The 20,727-nt window shown below is 37.5% G+C and overlaps 1 protein-coding gene and 1 non-coding gene across 5 annotated transcripts in view; one reads left to right on the top strand and one right to left on the bottom strand.

The window, feature by feature from the left end:
- Nucleotides 1–20,727, bottom strand: part of HDAC9 (histone deacetylase 9) — a 912,538-nt gene that overhangs the window by 866,940 nt on the left and 24,871 nt on the right. The gene's annotated exons all lie outside the window — the stretch shown is intronic.
- Nucleotides 9,914–10,034, top strand: LOC136171308 (U6atac minor spliceosomal RNA). The gene has a single exon (XR_010663847.1). It is a non-coding gene; the product is annotated as a U6atac minor spliceosomal RNA (small nuclear RNA).

Below are 20,727 nucleotides of genomic sequence, written 5' to 3'. Positions count from 1 at the left end.
ATCTGCAAAATAATCCTTCTTCTACTTAAAATTTCATTAATGTAACCAAAATGAGAAAATTTGTTATGCCACAATCACGGCTGTTCATACAACTCTACCCGATCAGCCACTGTGTTGAGACACATCTGGTGTGCCAGAAACAAACGAGGAAGTGGTGTGTGGGAAGAAAGAAAATTAAAAGTTGTCAAACATATATCTTTAGGCATTGAACATAATTTGTGATTCTAATTATTTTCCTAGCATTTATGTAGTCAAGTTAATTAACATAAAACTAAAGTAAAACTTTTAGGCTCACTCAGAACTTCTTCAATATTTCTGAAATTTGCATGCCTACATAATACTCCCTACACAGACACATATATATTAGATTATGAAATGTTCTACTTGGGGTATTATGGCCCTAAGTATTATATTATCCTACATTCCTCTAAAACACCCATTTTATGCTTGTTGAGATCTGTCAATAGGTGGAGAATTGCTGTCTCAATAGTTCCCTTCTAATGTGAGCTACTGTGAATATGGGACAATTTCAGTGCCAAAATCAAAACACTGATGAAGCCAATACATATATACAGTTCAATAGTGAGAAATACATTGTCTGAAATCATCAAATAATTTCACACAACCAAAAAGTCAAGGTTAATTATTAATGTTAAATTATATAAAATTAAGGCTCATAATCTTTGATGCATAGTTCATTTTAAAAAATAAAGCCAAGATATCAATGTGTACATATGGAATCTAGAAAAATAGTACTGATGAATCTATTTGCAGGGCAGGAACAGAGACACAGACATTGAAGAATGAATTTGTGGGCACAGTAGGGGAAGGAGAGGGTGGGATGAATTGAGAGAGTAGCACTGGAATATACACACTACCAAGTTTAAAATACATAGCTGGTGGGAAGCTCCAGTGTAACACGGTGAGTTCAGCTCAGTGCTCTGTAATGATCTACAGGGGTCGGGGGTCGGGAGGGTGGGGTAGGGGTGCTTAGAAGTGAGGCTCAAGAGGAAGGGGACATATCTGTACCTAGAGCCGATTCACTTCACTGTGCAGCAGAATCTAACACAACATTGTAAAGCAATGATCCTCCAATTAAAAACAATTTAAATAAAAAAGCCCAGGAACACCTCAGAAAAAGTCCAGCTTTCCTAAATAATAGTATACTGAGAAAAACACTTAAAAATACAGGTGAACCTAGATCCATTAACCCACTTAGGAATGGAAAGACTGTGTAACAGCTAACATTTATAGAGCACATATGATATTTCAGACACTGTTTTAAAATACTTTATGTATATTAATTCATTTAATTCTTTATAAGAACTTTTGAGACAGATACCATTTAAGTCAGTATGCCCACTATGCATATGAGCAAACTGAAGGTTAAAGATCACAAAAGCTGGTGTTGGAACTGAGCTTCCACCCCGGTATCTGGAGCCCATGGTCTCCAGCAGACTCCACCGCCTAGGCACCTTCTGCTGTGTACAAGCTGTTTCCCATGTGTCATCTGCTAGTTTACACTGTAACAGATCCTTGACATGCACCTTAAGCAAAAACAACGTGATGATTCAAGAGACATCAGCTATATCATATCTTCAGAAACAATCCATCTTAAAGATGATTTTGATTCCAAGAACGGTACTGGAACATCCTAAGTTTTAATATGATAAAACATCAAAACTTAGATTTACATTTCTGTAATTCAGTATTTCTTTCTCTAAATGGGCTTGAACCTATAAATAGAAATAAATGACTAGTAAACATAATAGTTGGGGGAAAAGGCATGAGTACCAGAACATTCAGATTTTAAATTATATTTAATTCACCTCTGAGTTAAGAACAAGTATCTGCACAATGGTGCAACATGCTTCACAAGGCAAGAAATCCTAAGAGAAAAAAATATCCCCTTTTAGGAATGAAACTATTATACATTCTCTGGGTTGTCATAGGTTACCATCTTAAAGACCTAATGTAGAAGGTAAAGAAACAATATATTCATTAAAAACTATCTTGGGGAAAAAAAAAGTGAAACTGTAGAAACCTATCTACATAAAATGAAAAATCAATTAAAAATTCCAAGAGAGTTCTATGACCTGAAAGTTTATTTAATTCAAGCCCAGAGGAACACAAAAACAAAACAAATAAAATAATTTGAATCTTCTTGTAGATAACTGAAATATATATATTAAAATACAATGGTGGGTGCTGGCAGGGGTCTAAGAGTTTCAACAAAGATAGCAAGTAGAAGAGATTCTTCTTAAACATGTCAGAAGAAGAGAAAGGGCCTGGTTATGAGATGATAGAGAAATTATTCACTTCCCGTTATTGTGAAGTATTCTGAGTACATGGACAAGGTCTCATTACCAGCCGCTTAATTCTCATTTATTTTCCTCAATTGTAAATACCCTGGCTTTCTCAACTCTCTGCAGGAGAACGATGGGAACATAACTCATCTTTCGGGGGGAAAAATGTAAATGACGCTGGTATCAGGACACTGGGGGTAAAACAAGAGGATTAAAAAAAAAAGAAAAAAAGACAAAGGACACCAGAAGGCAAGCTACTTGAAAGGAACTGTCTCTGATGGGCGGGCGGAGCTGCTCTGATTGGCCACAGTCCTGGACAGGGTCCTGGCAGGAGCGGCCTGGCCCTTGGGATCTCTCAGAGGCACTCCTCCCTGAGGGTGGCCGCTCATGGGAGTCGGATCGGGACATGCAGTTAGTTTCACACTTTCCATCTATGACTCAGTGGCTAAGTTCAATAGGGGTTTGGGAGAGGCACAGGAAAGCCAGGTCCAGCCCTGGGTCTATGATATGTTCTAAAACTCAACATTGTTCGTAATTCAGTTCCGTTCAGTCGCTCAGTCGTGTCCGACTCTTTGTGACCCCATGAACCACAGCATGCCAGGCCTCCCTGTTCATCAACAACTCCCGGAGTCCACCCAACCCACGTCCATTGTGTCGGTGATGCCATTCAACCATCTCATCCTCTTGTCCCCTTCTCCTCCTGCCCTCAATCTTTCCCAACATCAGGGTCTTTTCAAATGAGTCAGTTCTTCACATCAGGTGGCCAAAGTACTGGAGTTTCAGCTTCAGTATCAGTCCCTCCAATAAATACCCAGGTGTGATCTCATTTAGGATGGACTGGTTGGATCTCCTTGCAGTCCAACTCTCAAGAGTCTTCTCCAACACCACAGTTCAAAAGCATCAATTCTTCGGCACTCAGCTTTCTTTATAGTCCAATTCTCACATCCATACATGAGTATTGGAAAAACCATAGCCTTGACTAGATGGACCATTGTTGGCAAAGTAATGTCTCTGCTTTTTAATGTGCTGTCTAGGTTGGCCATAACTTTCCCTCCAAGGAGCAAGTATCTTTTAATTTCATGGCTGCAATCACCATCCACAGTGATTTTGTTTGTAATTATTAGGCAGTTATTCTGAACCTGTCCTCTTTCCTATATTTGTTTATACTCTGGAATACCAAACAAATACTAAACAAAAATTTTGGCTGGTTTTCCAAACTAATATGAAGCATGGCAAATTAAATTTTAAAAGCATTAAGGAAAACTACCTAAAGATACAAAATCTGAGACAGGGAATGGGGGCATATCTTTAAGCAGTCCCGGGTGCTTCAACAGCCTGGCTCTGCTACAAGGGGGTCAGGAGTTACAACCTAAAGTGCCACAGCTTCCTGTGACAAGGAACTGGGCATGTTCCCCTCCATTTAAAATGACAGGACTGGACCAAACCATCTCTAGGGTACCTAAGGCACCAACATTCTATGATGTTGTAGCTAAAGTTGACTACCTTTAACAGCACCTTTAAAGGAAAAAAATGAAAGCCCGTATCAGTGCCACATCACCAGACAAGTCAGCCAAGAGCCAAAGCAATCCCCCTTTAAGAAAGAAGAAAATGCTGAAGATCTGCAGTGGCTTTAGAAACTGCTGAGGAGGGAAAAAATTATAATAAGGAATTAAAATAGGACACTAACCTCTGAAAAGATCAGATACAAGAACAAGAAGTACTGAGCTAAAGGAAAAGTAGTCACTCTGTATTATTTTTAAAATGAATGTGTCCTCAGACATATTCTTAAAAATAGTGAATCCTCGACTGCCCAATGGTGTTGGTCCATTACCAAAACTCAATAAAATCCCAAATTAGCTTGCAGATGAATTACAGCTTTTACAGTTTATACTGAATCCAGTGTGATCCTATAGACATGATGGGCCAAACGCCTCAGAAAATGCCAAGAAACATTACAGCCAGGCCAAAAAGTGCTAAAATGTTCCGCTGACATAGAACCAACATGAAGCTTTCACTGGAAGATACAGCCTTTGAAGTGCAGTTTTCCAGCGATCCAGCCAAAACTCAGAGATTATTGAAAAAAGCTTTCAAATCCAAAATGGTTCCAAGCAGAGGTGTCTATGAGAGATTTTGCATGAGAATTTATCACTCACAACCAATGGATTCAGTTGCTGATCCCATTCTACCAGAGGGTTTTAATTCTTCCTGGAAATTCCTTACAAATTATAGGTAACCACAGTCTGAGCAGAACTAGAACTTCTGCGTATTTTTAAACAAGTCAATTGCTTCAATGAGATAAGTACATTATTTCCACCAGACAGATAATTGTTTTCTTGTTCAATTGCATTACATGTGTGTATCCAGGTATAAAATGTTACAAATGGAAAATTACTGAGAAGCAAAGTAGTCATTAGTGTGACTTATAAATGGAACAAAGATGTCATGAGTTTCACTAATGCTTTTTTATGTTACTGAATAAGTAGATTTTATTTTTTAATCTCCTATAAATCTGACTGCACACAGTAGTAGATACTTGTGCCTGATACACAATACAAACTGAACTAGTTTGCCCCTTGACCAACATGAATGATTAAATTTGGATATAGATAGACACAAAATTAAAATTAATTCAAGGATTAAATACTCGCCTTCACACGAAATCCAGAAAGTTAGGATCTGTGGGAACTAAAAATAATTTTAAAGTATTACAATTGCAAATAAATAATATTTCTAGATTTTACTTTGTGAATAGAGGAACTGTATCAGAAAAGTACATATCAGACTGCTGTTACAACACTGTTTATTTTCTGAGAGAATTCTTAACTGTTAATTGTCCTTAATTAAGGAGACTTAAAGCAAGTAAAAGAAACATTAAAAGACACAAAAAACAACATCAGTACTTTGTTAAAGACAGATTATTTCCAAATGGAAGTTGTATGTTGTAGATGGTAACTGAGCAAGAATGACCACAGACACTGTGTTTGTATAACAGAAAGAAGGCAGACAATTAGAATGATAAAACAATATCCAACACACAATAAACATTCTGGGGACTCAAGAAGTTCCATTTAATAAAGAAAATGTTGTTTTTTAATGAATTCAGATTAAAGTTTATGCCATTTATTCCCTAACTATTCAATAGTTTTTATGTCAAGTATATTAACATACATGTTGTACATTTTTAAAATAGAGATGTCATATTTTCTCCAAACTACTTTTATAAATTCACAATACTTCAAATTATACAGCCAGAAAAAGTTGTTAAAGGGCATGGACTACAATTTAACTATAACACATTGATCAAATACCCAAAACTGATATTGGATATACCTTAAAGAGATGTGCCATTCAGAACAGAAAGTATTCTTCCAAAGTAAATTAAAAACAGGTGTAGATTGTCTGATGTTAATATAGATCAAGAAACATATGAGGAGGTGCAATATAACTTTGAATAAAATACAGTAAACACACAAGATCATTTTCATCAGTGATTCCTATTTTTTTTATTTCATAAGCTGATTCTTTAAGAAAATATTAAAAGTAAAAAGTCTTTGCAATAGGAATAAAAAGTCCATAAAAACTAAAATTTCTTTACAGCATTTGGAATTTAAGAAAAATGCTGCTTATATTTTTTTCCTGAATTTTTAACAGCTTTATTCATTTTGACTATAAAGGTAGTTAGGCTTACTGTAAAAAAAATTTTTTTAGTCATATATTTAATATTTAGGAAGAAATTTTTTTGATCCAAAGCTACTTTTTAGACACTATATAAAAACTTTGATTTACTTCATATATATTACAATATTTTGACTCATACTAAATTAACAAAAACTTTTAAAAAAAGAGGTGATGAAGATTAGCTATAAATTTTATTTTCTGAATTTACTCAATGCTACCTCTGCAGTTTAGAACAAACTTTCTGACATACAGATATTCTCCTCGGTATTATTCATCTGTAAGGAATCTTGAAAATTATTAAGCCAATCTTTACACTTTTAGGAAAAGTAATTAAAGTTCCAGGAATTAAGAGATGAAGCATGACTCTATATATCTGCTTAACTGCCAAGTCAGGACTAGAGCAAAGATTCTTAATTCCTGTTTCAGTATTTTCAAAGTGGGAAAAAAAAAAACCACCAGCACAAAAGCGATGTCCAGAGATCTTGAGTATCTAAAAAACACTTGAAGCTGGGGAAACAGGAGAGGGTAAACAGTTGCCCTTGTGGGACTCCCATTCTAGTGCAGGAGACAGACAAACCAATGTCAAGAGCGAGGGCTCTGTCAGCAACTAGTTTTCTGTGTACTGACTCAGCTTTCTCCGCCAGCCCCATAATTCCTTCCTGAACAGACTCAAATCCTTACCCTCCGCTCCTCTATCTCACTGCCCTGTGGACTCTGCTCTCTCAGGAGACTCCTGTTCTCCCACTTGCAGACGATTCCAAGATGCCACACCCAGACTGACCAACACAGCTGCCTATCTACTGCAGCCATTCAAAACAACTTAACTCGAATCTCCAATTTCACTTCAGAGTCAACTAAACCAAAACCAAACAAATCCTCCCTCAAAACTGACTTCCTATTTTCAATTTCCCCATTTCTATTACTGCCATTATTATTCTCCAGAATTCTTAGTCCCAAATTTTAAGTCATCTTTAACTCATCTGTGGCTCCTATATTTAGCCAGTCTCCATATCCTGTGTGTATTAGTCAGGGTTCTCCAGAAAAGCAAAGATTTATTATAAGGTATTGGTTCACACCATTTTGGGGCTAGCAAGTCCAAAATCTTCAGAGAGCTGACTGATGTCCCAGTTTGTGCATCAAGGCTAGTTCAGTTCAGTTTAGTTCAGTCGTTCAGTCATGTCTGACTCTTTGCGATCCCATGGACTGCAGCACGCCAGGCCTCCCTGTCCATCACCAACTCCCAGAGTTTACTCAAACTCATGTCCATTGAGTCGGGGATGCCATCCAACCATCTCATCCTCTGTTGTTCCCTTCTCCTCCTGCTTTTAATCTTTCCCAGCATCAGGGTCTTTTCAAATGAGTCAGCTCTTCACACTAGGTGGCCAAAGTATTGGACTTTCAGCTTCAACATCAGTCCTTCCAATGAACACCCAGGACTGATTTCCTTTAGAAAGGACTGGCTGGATCTCCTTGCAGTCCAAGGGACTCTCTCAAGAGTCTTCTCCAACACCACAGTTCAAAAGCATCAATTCTTCAGTGCTCAGCTTTCTTTATAGTCCAACTCCCACATCTATACACGACTACTGGAAAAACCACAGCTTTGACTAGACAGACCTTTGGATAGTAGGGTGATAACAAACCAGGAAGTACCAAGGTGCCAGTGTGAAGGCTATCAGGCAGAAAACTCTCTCATTCTGGGAAGGTGAGACTTTTGTTCTACTCAGGCCTTAACAAGCTGGATGAGGCCCACTCACATTACAAAGGTTCAATCTGCTTTACTCAGTCTACAGATTCAAATTTTAACCTTGCCCAAAAACATACTCAGAGAAACACCCAGAATAATGCTGGATCAAATATAGTGGCACCCAGTGGCCCAGTCGAATTGATGCAAAAAATTAACCATCACACTATAATTTTACTCTTCAAAAGTTTCACATTCTTTTCCCATCCTCATTCTCACTACCATTATCTCAGTTCAGGTCCTATGATCTTCTACTGGTTTCCAGCACAAGGATGTAAACCAGCTCCTCCCATTCTTTAGTTCAGAGAGCACTGGGTACACTATGGATACAATTATTTCCAAAAATGTTGTTTTCATCATATCATTCTTGTTCTATTCCTTAACTCACAATGGCATCTTACACCAAATATATCCAATTCTTTTCCTTATAATATATTGTTCTATGTAATACAGCCCTACCTGGCTTACTGACCTATTTCTTTCATCACTCTCCTAAATCAGAACCTACAATTATAAGTGGCCAACAGTTAAAGTATGTTTTTCACTCATCAGCACCCTTTCTTTACTCAACATACTCTCTTTCTCTGGAAAGTACGGTGCACTCTACTCCACCTAAACCAATCCTCTCTCTCTGTTAAGATTTGTCTCCAGCTTCAACTCCTTTTTGAAGCTTTCCTAATTCTTGTTGTTTAGCTGCTAAGTTGCATCCGACTCTTTGTGACCCCATAGACTGTAGCCCACTGGCTCCTCTGTCCACGGGATTTCCTAGGCAAGAATACTGGAGTGGGTTGCCATTTCTTCCTCCAGGGGAGTCTTCTTGACCCAGGGTCAAACCCACATCGCCTGCACTGGTGGGCAGATCCTTTACCACTGAGTCACCTGGGAAGCCCTATATATATGTACATATATACATACATGCATATATATATACACAAACACACACACATATATATATACACGTAATGAAATATTACCAACATATATATATATATATATAAAATGAGAAGTTTACAAAAATGGCAAATATACTACTATAAAGAATCAGAACCCAAGCAAAGAATGCCTGAAAAACAAGAGATTAAATTCAGTAGAAGAATAACTGAATATCAGGTACAGCCTCAGAAGCAAAAATGTCTATAATACTGAGAATGCTAAGCCCACAACTTGAGTGGGGCCAAGGAAAACCAGGTGTGGTTGAAGATGGAGCCAAGCCACTTCTAACCAATGGAGCTGAAGTTCATAAAGTATAGGTGAAACTCTGTTTTGTTCCTTATCCATGATCCTAAAAAACAAAGATTTTCTGTAATTTACTTGGCAATAAATCCAAAGGCATCTAGCAACAACAACTGGCCTAGAAAGACATATAGCTGTTTATTGTCTTTATCTCATTTAGCATTAATATCTATGTATTTCACTGCAGAAATATTGTTTTTATTATGGGGAACTATCCCAGATCCCATTGAAGATGACATGACATGTAACACTGAGTAGATGCTCCATACTACACCATTTTTAAATCTTATAAATTCTCAGTTCCAAAACACACCTGGCCCCTAGGATTTTAGATAAGATTCTATGGATCTTAGATTTTGAGATTCCACAGAAAGAACCAGTCAGATATACAAAAGGATCTCTCACCCAAAAAAGGTTTCAGAGTGCATGGAAGATCCATTTAGAATAGTTTTATTAAACAGAGGATATCTTTTCAGTGCCATACACATTCTGTCATCAATCACTTTTGCAACCAGTGGCAAAGTTTCTTTTATTAAATAGTATTAGTTAAAAGCAAAAAAATAACCTGCCAATCATGAACTTTTACCTTTTTCCTTCCCTTATAATGCCAAGAATACCAGAAAAAAGTTGTAAAACAGCATTCTCCTTGCCTCCTATAACCTTAATAGATAGTTTCCTGGAATTGTCTATTCAAATAGAAAATTAATTTCCAAGCACAACTGGAAATACCGCATTGGCAGGCAAGAAAAACATCAAACACCAGTAGATTAAATAGAAAGTGGAAGAACTAAAAGACACAAAATAGAACTTGCTCAGTAAGGTGGTCATATGAGAAAAGACTTCTGTCTGTTAATATTAATATAGGAATATATCTCTTAAGTGAAGTAGCAATAATCAAGGAAGCTTTGAATCCAGAAAACAACTAGGTGGTGATATCATTCAAGAAGTTTTTCTAGTGTTGTATGAAAGAAGAAAAGCTCAACAACTGTCTTGGGGATGAGAAGTCCTCAGACCTGCACAACACATACATGGTTAATCACAGTCACCCAATTCATGGCATATAACCAAGGGTTTTTTCTTTTTAGTTTAGGGTGATGGAAAAGTTCTGAAGATGGATATTGGTGATAGCTGCTCTGTCTCTTACATTAGTAGAGGCTTTAAAGACTGAGAACTTGAAAATCAAAAGAAGTATTCTTCTCTCTCCACCGACAAGATCAGGCTCTGGTGATCCACCCATCTCCCTCCATTGCCCTGAACTTAATGGGTATCCTGCTTTGTACTGACAGCCATCAAGGAAAAGCAGGCTCATCTGCCATCTGGGCACTGCTCCCTGATGCCTACCTGCCTCAGGAAGTGACTTGTGTGCCAATACTCAACTAATAACCAAACTAGACCAAGTAATTCACTTTGCACAACCACTTTAAAAACAAAAGAAGGAAAGACAGAAAACAGAACACTACCTTCAGGAACTGCCACACAGAAAGGCAAACAAAAAAACAGAAACAGCTTGGAAAGGACAAAATTCCACATGGCATTCAGACAGGGGTCCCCCTTGGTTCTTCTGCCTTGATTCTCCAATCGTCAGAGAAAAATTTTTTAAAAACCTCCATCAGCTCTTAGTGTAGAACTGACACTTTGTAAACAGCAACAGGGAGAAAGTTCAATAAAAATCAATATGTTATGAAAGTAAGATAGAAAAAAAAAAATTCTACATGAACTTGATCACTGTATGACTTCCTAATGACTGAAAGGTTGAGTTCAAGACGCCAGAACACTTCCAAATAGAGCATACTAGAGTTCCAAAGTGGCATATTGTGTTATAAAACATGGACCTGTATCTCTATTATCTTTGGCAAACAATCTCAAACTATCTCATACTTTGGTAAATTCAAAGGGATATCCCATAAGCAAAGTGAGGGATCAATTTGTTTGAATATTTATTTTTCACAGAGGAGAAAGTAAGTGGGTGGCAAAATATCTGCCACAAAGCAAGAGCTCAATATGAAACTGAACTGAAACAAGTGGTAGAAGCTAATAAAGATTACCTGCATCTGCTGATGAAATCTATCAGGTTATTGTTCCAACTTTCCACCTGATTGAACCTATGAAAAATAACTGGCCTTGTCAATAAAGAAAGGCTCTTTTTTTTTCCACTGGGCATCACAAGTACCAGCACCCCACAGCCAGCTGCTCAGAGGCTCAGTGAAGACTCATCTCCCCAGAATCAGCTTCTTCAACTTAGCTCCTTTTAACAAAAATACAGAAATTTTAAATTATAAGGCAGGGAATGTAGAGGATGCATGGGTGATCAAAAAAATTCTAATGAGAGAGAGACCCATTGATAGATAAGCTACCTCAAGAAGACCCACTCAAAAAAACTGGGAGTCAGTCTCTTTCAGTTTCCTCATCTGAAACATGGGAAGACTCAATCAATTGCTTTCAAGCTTCTACATGTGCTACTCATACTAAAAAAGACATTTCATATTAAATGCAGTATATTTATACATATAGAGAAATGTGCTTATTTATACGCATATAGAAATTAACCCTTAAATCTTCCAAAGTGGATGCACTCTGGTATGGTGTCATGTGTTTTATCCTATCTCACTGTTTAACTGTGACCACTCACTGGATCTCATGGCACACTAATAGTTCATTACATGATGTTTGGAAAACACTGGACTAGATGATTTCTTTCCAGTTTATTAAATGGAAAACCATGATTTTTACTTAGAAGCAATTAAAAAATATCTACCACTCCCAAATACTAGTTCCTCAATGAACTTTCCAAAGCCAATTCCCGAGTGAAATGATATAATCTCTACAAATCTTTGCCTTCCCTTCTTCTTCACAGTAAACACTCATGATCCTTTCCACTCAAAAAGCTTTAAAAGTGATTTTTTCAGGGTGCATGAATATCACCAAGGCTGACAGCAGAAGCAAGCAACAGGGATTCTGCAATAAAAAATTAACCACCACCAAAGGCACTCCCTTTTACTCACAAAGAAGTGAGTAAAGAATCTTTGTAAGCCATCAGGCAACAGCTAAAAAAGCCAAAAGCCAAAATAATACTCATGGAGTGGAAGCAAACCACATTGATCTTGATTTTAATTACATAAAATATATTTCAAAGTAGTTGCATTCTCCCTTCCAAATTATAGAATTTGTTCCCTCACATAAGGGTATTTTGACTTTCTATAATAGCATCTATTGCCACCTTTGTAGATTTTCTTAAATGGCTGCCTTCTGCCACAGCACCCCCACCTCATCCCACCACCTTTCCACCATCTTTAGTAATGTCCCAAACTAGTGGGTGTGCAGGAATCTCTGGTGAAAAACGAGCTTGCTTTGAGTAAAATAATCTTCTCAATCACAATTGGAGTTTTCTCAGGATATAGGTGGGGAAAAGCCTTGTTTACATCTCATCATAGCTTAAAATCCACCTAAAATATTATCTGATCAAAGGCATAAAAATCTTGACATGGAAAACTAACAGTATCATTTGTGCTTGTCAATTATTTCAAAATGCTTTATTATAAATCTTCTCTTGGTTACTAAGTCTACAGGGCAAAGAAGAAATATGTTCTTTATAATAACTTATAAATTATATGTATATTTTTATAATTTATAGTAAATTATAAAAATAAGTATTTTAATTTATATTATAGTTTTTAGTTTAGAAAATAAAATGTAAAGGATCCAAGTTTTAAGTTTAAAAAGCACTTCAATTGATAAATATCAGAGAAATATTAATGTCAAAAAATTAGGTCCATTGTAATCCTATAATCAAAGCATTCTGTGTATTTTCCAAACTTGGCAAGACATATTTTTATTTTTAATTTTTGAACTACAAATACTGGAGGGAAAACAAACACCATTAATTTCCTCCTCAGTCACTAGTTGTCTGTGCCATGTGTTTTTATCACTTCCTGCCACAAGGAAATATATTTGGAACAAAGAAAGATAGTCAAAGGAGAGTTCTCTAGGTTAGTCTAAAATCATTCTTTTAGGAATTGAGAGTGTAAACATATTTCAGTAATAGCACTGGATGATAAAATTACTCAGAAAACCTCACATTTCTTTATTACATGACTTCATCAAATGCTCAAAAAGGTTTGTAAAGATTATTTGGTAAAGAAACTAAGCAACTTAAGTTAGGTAACACTTTTTCGCCCACGCAGCTAATAAAAAGCAGAGGCAGAACTTAAATTCCTTCCATTTCATACCCAATCTCACAGTGGACACATAGTTTCTCCTATAAGCCTTTTGATCAAGTTGTAAGTTTTTACTTTACCCTATTTATCCAAATCATCATGGTTTTTTGTGTATGCGTGGTGGGGAAAGTGATCAAAAGAGGTTGCAAATGATGATAAGAACATGAGGACTAATTTATCATTTTATAGCTAAGTTGTATTCAACAGTGATTTATTCAGTCCTAGGTATCAAGTAGTACATTAAATATAGGGATCCTAAACAAAAATATAAATTATAGATCATAATCCTAGGAGATAGTAAGAAATTTAGTAAAAACCTATCTTAGTCTGCTTAAGCAGCTGTAAAAAAATACCATGGCCTGTGTGTTTTAAAGCAACTGATAAAGGATTAATCTCCAAAATACACAAGCAGCTCAAATGGCTCAATATCAGAAAAACAAACAACTCAATCAAAAAGTGTGCAGAAGACCTAAATGGATATTTCTTCAAAGAAGACATATAGATGGCCAGTAAACATATGAAAAAATGCTCAACATCTCTCATTACGAGAGAAATGCAAATCAAAAATACAATAATGTATCACCTCACATCAGTCAGAATAACCATCATCAAAAAAATCTACAAACAATAAATGCTAGAGAGGATGTGGAGAAAAGGAGAAAGGAGAAAACCCCCCTGCACTGTTGGTGGGAATGTAAATTGATACAGTCACTATGGAGAACAATATGGAGATTTCTTAAAAAATAGGAAGAAAACTATCATATGACCCAGCAATCCCACTACTGGAAAATAGCCTGAAAAAACTACAATTCAAAAAGATACGTGCATCCCAATATTCACTGCAGCACTACTGACAATAGCTAGGACATGGAAGCACCTAAATGCCCAACAACAGATGAATGATTAAGAAGATGTGATACATACATACAATGGAATATGACTCAGCCATAACAGGAATGAATTTAAGTCTGCTGTAGTGAGGCAAATGAACCTAGAGCCTGTTATACAGAGTGAAGTCAGAAAGAAAGATAAAAAAAATATATTGTATATTAACACACATATATGGAATCCAGAAAAATATTACTGATGAACCTATTTATAGGGAAGAATTGGAGATGCAGACATAGAGAATGGAACAGTGGAAACAGCAGGGGAAGCAGAGGGTAAGACGAATTGAGAAACTACCACTGACATCTCTACACTTATCACATGTGAAATGGTAACTAGCGGGAAGCTGCTGTTTAACAAAGGGAGCCCAGCCTGGTGCTCTAGGACAACCTAGAGAGATGGGATGAGAGGAGGGCGGGAGGCTCAAGAGGGAGGGGAGATATACATATATATATAATTATGAAAGATCTGTACTGTTGTATAACAAAAACCAATATAGCACCTGAAGCAATTCAGTTCAGGTCAGTCGCTCGGTCATGTCCTATTCTTTGAGACACAATGAACCGTAGCACATCAGGCCTCCCTGTCCATCATCAACTCCCAGAGTTTAGCCAACTCATGTCCATTGAGTCAGGGATGCCATCCAACCATCTCATCCTCTTTCATCCCCTTCTCCTCTTGCCCTCAATCTTTCCCAGCATCAGGGTCTTTTCAAATGAATCAGCTCTTCGCATCAGTATCTTCCCATCAGTATGGCCAAAGTATTAGAGGTTCAGCTTCAACATCAGTCTGTCCAATGAACACCCAGGACTGATATCCTTTAGGATGGACTGGTTGGATCTCCTTGCAGTCCAAGGGACTCTCAAGAGTCTTCTCCAACACCATAGTTCAAAAGCATCAATTCTTCTGCACTCAGCTTTCTTTATAGTCCAACTCTCACATCCATACATGACTACTGGAAAAACCACAGCCTTGACTAGACGGACCTTTGTGGGCAAAGTAATGTCTCTGCTTTTTAATATGCTATCTGGGTTGGTCATAGCTTTCCTTCCAAGGAGCAAGAGTTTTTTAATTTCATGGCTGCAGTCACCATCTGCAGTGATTTTGGAGCCCAGAAAAATAAAGTCTGACACTGTTTCCCCATCTATTTGCCATGAAGTGATGGGACCGGATGCCATGACCTTAGTCTTCTGAATGTTGAGCTTTAAGCCAACTTTTTCACTCTCCTCTTTCACTTTTATCAAGAGGCCCTTTAGTTCCTCTTCACTTTCTGCCATGGGGTGGTGTCATCTGCATATCTGAGGTTATTGATATTTCTCCCAGCAATCTTGATTCCAGCTTGTGCTTCTTCCAGCCCAGCATTTCTCATGATGTACTCTGCATATAAGTTAAACAGGGTGACAATATACAGCCTTGACGTACTCTTTTTCCTATTTGGAAACAGTCTGTTGTTCCATGTCCAGTTTTAACTGTGGCTTCCTGACCTGCATACAGATTTCTCAAGAGGCAGGTCAGGTGGTCTGATATTCCTATCTCTTGAAGAATTTTCCACAGTTTGTTGTGATCCACACAGTCAAAGGCTTTGGCATAATCAATAAAGCAGAAATAGATGTTTTTCTGGAACTCTCTTGCTTTCTCCATGGTCCAGCAATGTTGGCAATTTGATCTCTGGTTCCTCTGCCTTTTCTATAACCAGCTTGAACATCTGGAAGTTCACAGTTCACATATTGCTGAAACCTAGTTTGGAGAATTTTGAGCATTACTTTACTAGCGTGTGACATGAGTGCAATTGTGCAGTAGTTTGAGCATTCTTTGGGATTGCCTTTCTTTGGGACTGGAATGAAAACTGATCTTTTCCAGTTCTGTGGCCACTGCTTGAGTTTTCCAAATTTGTTGGTATATTGAGTGCAGCAGTTTCACAGCATCATCTTTTAGGATTTGAAACAGCTCAACTGGAATTCCATCGCCTCTACAAATTTTGTTCATAGTGATGCTTTCTAAGGCCCAATTGACGTCTCATTACAGGATGTTTGGCTCTAAGTGAGTGATCACATTATCGTGATTATCTAGGTTGTGAAGATCTTTTTTGTACAGTTCTTCTGTGTATTCTTGCCACTTGTTCCCATGGTATCTCTAATTTTCTTGAGGAGATCTCTAGTCTTTCCCATTCTATTGTTTTCTTCTATTTATTTGCATTGATCACTGAAGAAGGCTTTCATCTCTCCTTGCTATTCTTTGGAACTCTGCATTCAAATGGGAATATCTTTCCTTTTCTCCTTTGCTTTTCGCTTCTCTTCTTTTCACAGCTATTTGTAAGGCCTCCTCAGGCAGCCTTTTTTTTTTTTTTTTTTGCTTTTCTTTTTCTTGGGGATGGTCTTGATCCCTGTCTCCTGTACAATGTCAAGAACTTCCATCCATAGTTCATCAGGTACTCTGTCTATCAGATCTAGTCCTTTAAATCTTTCTCTCTTCCACTGTGTAATCATAAGGGATTTGATTTAGGTCATATGTGAATGGTCTAGTGGGTTTCCCCACTTTCTTCAATTTAAGTCTGAATTTGTCAATAAGGTGTTCATGATCTGAGCCACAGTCAGCTCTGTCTTGATTTTGTGGACTGTATAGAGCTTCTCCATCTTTGGCTGCAAAGAATATAATCAATCTGACTTCAGTATTGACCATCTGGTGATGTCCATGTGTAGAGTCTTCTCCTGTGTTGCTGGAAGAGGGTGTTTGCTATGACCAGTGCATTCTCTTGGCAAAACTCTATTAGCCTTTGCCCCACTTCATTCTGTACTCCAAGGCCAAAGTTGCCTGTTACTCCAGGTGTTTCTTGACTTCCTACTTTTTGCATTCCAGTCCCCTAGGATGAAAAGGACATCTTTTTTGGGTGTTTGTTCTTAAAGGTCTTGTAGGGCTTCATAAAACCGTTCAGCTTCTTCAGCATTACTGGTCGGGGCATAAACTTGTATTACTGTGATACTGAATGGTTTGCCTTGGAAAGCAATTATCCGTCAATTTAAAAAAAAATACAAATTCATTTATCACAATGCAGGATCAAGCTGTTGGCAGATTTGGTGTCTCGTAAGGGCTCTCTTCCTGGTTTTTCAGATATGCCTTCTGGCTGTGTGTTCACATAGGCCTTTCTCAGGTACATGTTCATGGAGAGAGAAATCTTTCTCTTCTTCCTCTTATAAGGGACTAATCTCATCATGAGGGTCTATCTTTATGACCTAATCTAAACCTAATTATCTCCAAATTGAAGTGAAAGTGTTAGTCACTCAGTCGTATCTAACTGTAGTCCGGCAGGTTCCTCTGTCCATGGGATTCTCCAGGCAAGAATACTGAAGTGGGTTGCCATTTCCTTCTCCAGGGGATCTTCCCATCACACTGGGAGCCAGGGCTTCACATATGGATTTTTAATATAAGAACTTTAATATGTGAATAAGTTTCAACATATGAATTTTAGCCCATAACAGGAACCCAACAGGTAAACAAATAATTATAATTAGTTTAATACAAACTAATTTAATTCCAAAAATAGCACTTAATTGTGTTCAACAAATATTTATTAACAGACAGTGAAAGGAAAGTAAATTTTTGACAGTGGGCAAATACCAATAAGATAGATAATATTCTCCATGTTATACAAAATGAGGAAACATGCTCTGAGATGATAATTTGTCTAAGATCAAAAAGTGAGGGAGACTGGATTTACATGTGAATCTACCTAACTTCAGGGCTTCCCAGGTGGTGCTAGTGATAAAGAACTTGCCTGCTAATGCAGAAGACTTAGGAGATGCCAGTTTGATCTCTGGGTCAGGAAGATTCCCTGGAGGAGGGCAATGGAACTCACTCCAGTATTCTTGCCTGGAGGATCCCATGGACAGAGGAGCCTGGCAGTCTACAATCCATTGGGTCACAAAGAGTTGGATACAACTGAAGCGACTTAACACACACACACTACCTAACATCAAAATCCAGCTATTTTCCACTGGGAACAGGAGAGCTATAACCAAGGACAACAGCCTCTCCCACTGCCTCTCCTAGGGTGTGCATAGCATGGCCTTCCCTACCAAGAAAGAGAATAGCCTCAAAAGCCAGGTGCAAACACACATAGCACATACAATCTCTCTCTGTGTAAGAGGTGACTAAAGCTTGGATGGGATGCTGATACAATAAAAGCAGGTCAGGGAACGAATTAAGAGCATATATCCTAGACCAGTTTGTCTCACCTTGAAAAAGAGAACCTTCCTCCCAGGATGATAGCAGATCCATCAATTTCATTGCTAAACATACTATGACTATAATTCTCAAAAAAAAAAAAAAATTTCATAATGCTGAGTAGAGAATAAAAATGGATACATATTTTAAATATTAAATCAATATGAAAAAAATATTTTAGTGTTGAAGCAAACAAAGCCAGGATAGCAATACTGATCCATTCATCTTTCTTCAGCTCTAAAAGAGTCAGTGTTATTCAGGAAATATAAAGATGCAGCAAAACTTTAAGGGTATACATCTGTCCTAGCACTGTGCACAGTAGGTTTTTAATAAATGTGCTGTGGATGAATGGATGGACAAAAGGCTAGATGCAGAAAAGAATGAATTAGTATTCACATTACTTTATCACTTCTGGAATATATTATTAAATGTCTTATTTTACTTAGGAATTTAAAATTATTTCTTCACCTTTCAATTAAACATCTATCTGTATTTATTTCTAAGCCTAAATTGTATGATAGTCAAAGGGTCTAAATTTTACCTTTTTAGAAACAAAACAACTACATACTATAATTTTACTTGCAATTTTTAAGATCTGAGGTTTCATAAAAATACTACATTTAAAAGGAATTTCGGGAAAACAAATTACTGAGAAGAAAAAAATTTGTGTATATATGATATGACAGTAGAAGAGATGTTAAGAGCTAGGTAAATTTGCTGATTAGTGGTACAAATTGGAAAGGATAAAAGAAAAAGAGGAAAGCAAAGATCTTTATTTCAATGTACTATTTAACAGTCATTTCAGAGATAATACAGAGAGTTTCACACAACAGTGACAACTCCATTGTACTTTCTGGTCATTGTCTGTCTCTTATTTCATAATCTTATTTTGTAAAACTTCTACCTTGCAGTATTGCTGGTCTTTTTATAATCCAGCTTAAATCATTTTGGGGGAAAAACAAGTCATATACATAAACATGTGTGCATCTTAGGTCAATGTCTGTCTGACAGTCTCTGTCTCTTTGTGTGTTTCTCTTTCCTTCTCTCTCTCTAAATTCTATATATATTATATAGAGATGAGACAATTCTTATGCTAGCTAAATATTTATTTACAAGTTAAACTCTTTTATGTATTTCATATTGCAGTCACAAAATATCTCATGCTCATATAGATGTGAGAAAATCATCTCTTTGGAAAATTCACTTTAATTAATGAGTCTTTGGGTTTTTCAGCACTTGGTTTGCACCTTAGTGATGTGTGTGAAAGAATGGACAGGAGAACTCAGGTATGACTAAGGCTCATAACGTCAGGTGGTCCTGGCTGATTTCCTCAACACACAGTGCTGGCAGGAACATCTGGGTGGTACAGCTGTGCACCTCTGCTCTGAACCTCTCCAAGGACCACCAAGCCTTAGGGCACCCCACAAAGTATTGCAAATTCCTGAGACTATTGGTTAAGTAGGTTCAAACAGGGCCAGGGAACTTGTGTTTTAGTAAGCCTTCAGGGCTTCTTACCAGACAAGCTTGTGAAAAAGCAGACATCATGCATGCGAAGGAGCACACTGAGGGAGAAGGCTGGAAACGTGGTCCACCCTATACACTGAGCACCGGGAACAGCTCATGAGCACTGGCAGTTTTTGTAGACCGTGGCAAGCCATGGAAGTTTTATGAGAAATGAAGTAGTCAGATTGGTTCTTTGTAGGAGTCACGAGGCAGTATTGTGCAATTAGGTTAAATGGAGCAGAGACCAAAAACAGACTGTGTGGAAGACTACTATAATAGTTGTGGCAAAAAGTAGTAAGTGCTAAAAATTAGCAACAAAAACAGAAGAGAGAGTCAATCAAGACTGAAGCCAATCTTACATGGAGCAGAGCAGAGCAAGAGTATAAAAACTGGCACCATTGCTTTAAACACAGGTGGCTAAGAAGACATCTGTAATGGTCACTGTAAGAAAGAAAGTTAAAAGGTTTTAGATCAGGTGAAGTATGAACAAATGAATTAATAAATGAGTGGTCAAAAGAAAGACCATTTTCTGGGAGAGGAAACTGGGGTTTTACCCCAGTTCTACCACCTCCTTGATAATAGATACTAGATAGTCTCTTCAATGCTCTGAACCTCAGTACCCTCGTTTACAGTAAAAAAAAAAACCTATTTTGTGAGTAAAACCTATTTTGTAGGACTCCTGTGAAGATTAAAAGATATTATATGCAACACATGATTTATGTTATTGCTGTTGTCTAGTCACCCAGTCATGTCTGACTCTTTACGACCCCATGAACTGCAGCACACCAGGCCTCTCTCTCTGTCACGATCTCCCGAAGCTTGCCCAAGTTCACGTCCATTGCATCAGTGATGCCATCCAGTCATCTCATCCTCTGACGTCCTCTTCTCCTTCTGCCCTCAATCTTTCTGAGATCAGAGACTTTTCCAATGAATCAGCTGTTCA

Source organism: Muntiacus reevesi, chromosome 6 (assembly GCF_963930625.1).
Source record: "Muntiacus reevesi chromosome 6, mMunRee1.1, whole genome shotgun sequence".
Lineage (NCBI taxonomy): Eukaryota > Metazoa > Chordata > Mammalia > Artiodactyla > Cervidae > Muntiacus > Muntiacus reevesi.
Note: the sequence above shows the minus strand (reverse complement) of the source record. Positions and strands in the feature narration are given on the sequence as shown.